Source organism: Mugil cephalus, chromosome 17 (assembly GCF_022458985.1).
Source record: "Mugil cephalus isolate CIBA_MC_2020 chromosome 17, CIBA_Mcephalus_1.1, whole genome shotgun sequence".
Taxonomy (NCBI): Eukaryota; Metazoa; Chordata; class Actinopteri; order Mugiliformes; family Mugilidae; genus Mugil; species Mugil cephalus.
Genome location: NC_061786.1, coordinates 20,940,888 through 20,943,479, shown reverse-complemented (window position 1 = coordinate 20,943,479; position 2,592 = coordinate 20,940,888).

Below are 2,592 nucleotides of genomic sequence, written 5' to 3'. Positions count from 1 at the left end.
GCACCAACTCTAGCACCCACACCGAATATCTATTAAGTGTTGCAGCCCCTATTTGCTAAAATGTCTTTATTTTGTGTATGTATTTACAGCAAATTTTTCTTAAAGTGCGCGTTTTAAATATGTGTTTCACTGTGCCCACAGTTAAAAAGCTAACGCTGCTTTATTGTGATTTGTTTTTCTGTGCGTGGTGCAACACATCACATCATTTACACAGGTATTCAAACAATGTGCCCGCTCCTGGAGCCCTCCCACGTTAATCGAGACGGTAAAAACAGTAAAAAGTTCTTTAGTCGTAATATTTGATCAATACAAACCGATCATCATCCGACATGAAGCTGAAGGCAGAGCAACAACAAATCAGCTTCACTCTGATGATTGATCACGGACCTGGATCATGTGAGAACAAACGTAAACAAGAAGATGAATAACCACATACACCAATCAAGCATAACATTATGACCACCTTTCTAATATTGACAGTTGTGACTCATCAGGGGATGGACATGGACCTTCTGAAGGTGTCCTGTGGTGTTGTTAGCGGGGCCTCTATGGACTTTGGGGGCCAGGTTAACATCTTGTGCTGTTCTTCATGATTTTTTTTTGTTTTGTTTTAGTTGTTCCTAAATAGTTTGTGTGTTAATGTCAGGCTGCTGGAGAAACATTAATAAATGTCATTGCTGTGGGGTGGGGGACCCTGGTCTGGTCTGGTCTAGGTGGGGGCTACGTGTCTAAGTAACATCCACATGAATGAATTCCAGGTCCGAAAGTTTCCCAGCAGAACATTTAATTGTCACAAGATGGTTTAAATGTTATTTAGTGTCAGTGGTTTTAATGTTGTGGCTGATCGGTATAGATTCCAACACAGACACCTTCTTGAACCTTAAATCACAATCTCTTTAACTCTGCTACTAATAAAAATGTCAGTTAGCAGACAAAATGATAATCTCAATATTTTTTGTGCCACAGAATAAAGCGTTAATAGAGGACGTCATGTCAAAACTAAAGTGCCAGAAAACTAAAAACTCAAAATAAGTTACGTAACTGCCTTCAGATTTTGCGGAAAGGATGGAATCACATCACATCTCTGTGACAGGTAATATTGAATAACGCTCGGCAGCTGAGCTACTGAAACTCTTTGAAATAAAAATAATAAAAAAAAAACCTCCGAGGCGCGTTTTCCTCCCCCTGTAATCAACACCTCCTCATCATCCTCCCCCTCCTCGTTTAAAACACGAACACTGCAGGACCTCCCCGGAGCAGACGGCTCACGTGTCAACGTACGTCTTTAGCTCGGAGGCAGCAGGCTCTGACAGTCCAGACACAAACTACCCGCCGAACTGACTGAGGGGTAAACTGCTTTTGATTCTCTGCAGGGACGTGATGAAGGATGGAGACGGGAACAAAGTGGAGGGGAGAGAATTTGACTGACTATTACACAGAGTTTAGTTTTCGGCAGGTTCACGCGTTTGGTTGCAGACCTCTGTCGCTGAAGGTTTAAAAGAGGCACATTTTAAAGTTTGATTTTAGATTTTTAAATGTGCAAAATAAGAAATATATAAATGGTTGTTTCTGGACAAAGCAGCCGTGAAACATCCATCCAGATCATGCGTTTTACATACACTGCTTTCATGGCCGCTTTTCTTTGCGTTACTGAAGGGAGCAGGAAGATGAGTGAAGTTACAAACCAGATCTTTCATGCTGTTAATAAAGCCGCTTTGCACAAAGACTCTAAATAAAACTGGGAAAAAATAAGTCTGGTTGCATTCCAGCGGTGGCGGAGGAGGATGGAGGTTGTGTGTGGTGAGTCTAGTAAGGCTTCAGGAATGAGGGGTTTGAGATGAGAAACAACAGAAAAATGCTTTAAATTAAATAAATAATGAAATAAAATTAAAGTTGAGTGACTAACAATGAGACAGGGCTGGGCGGTAAACTGATTCATACTGAGTACCGGTATTTATTTCCAGGTATGATATGAATTTTTAATAAATCGGTTTATTTGATTACACAGCGTAAGGAACGCTGCGCCGCGAGACACTGTTTCAGATCGGACCATTTTTAAAGTAGCGCAACTAAACACGCATGGTGCGACTGTGTCACTGCAAAGTGTGGTGAAGGTCGAAAGATCCGAACAATGATGAGGCAGAACGAGAAGACTTGTGCCAACAAAAAAAAAAGGTGCTATGATGGTTGTTTTGGGTCAATTTTAGCTTTTTATGAATGAGAAAAAAAATATGTTGCGCGTAGACTACAGTTATTACGGTAGCTGGTGGCACATAAACATAGCGGTTTAAATATGAATAAATATGACATAATAAATTAAAGTGTTTCTTCATTTTATCCTGATAAAAAAATTTTAAAATTATTTATTATTTATCTGTTTTACTACTAGTGTGGGATTATTTTTAGTAAAACAGTAGAAAATTTTGTGAACATGTGATTATTCATGAAAAAAACAGCAAACAAACAAAAAAAAAAAAACAGTGATATTGTGAGAAGTTTGAAGAATACTGTTTTATATATATTTGGTGATAACGCCCAGCCCTACAATGAGATGTGAAACAGAAAACGACAAAAAACAAACAAACAAACAAA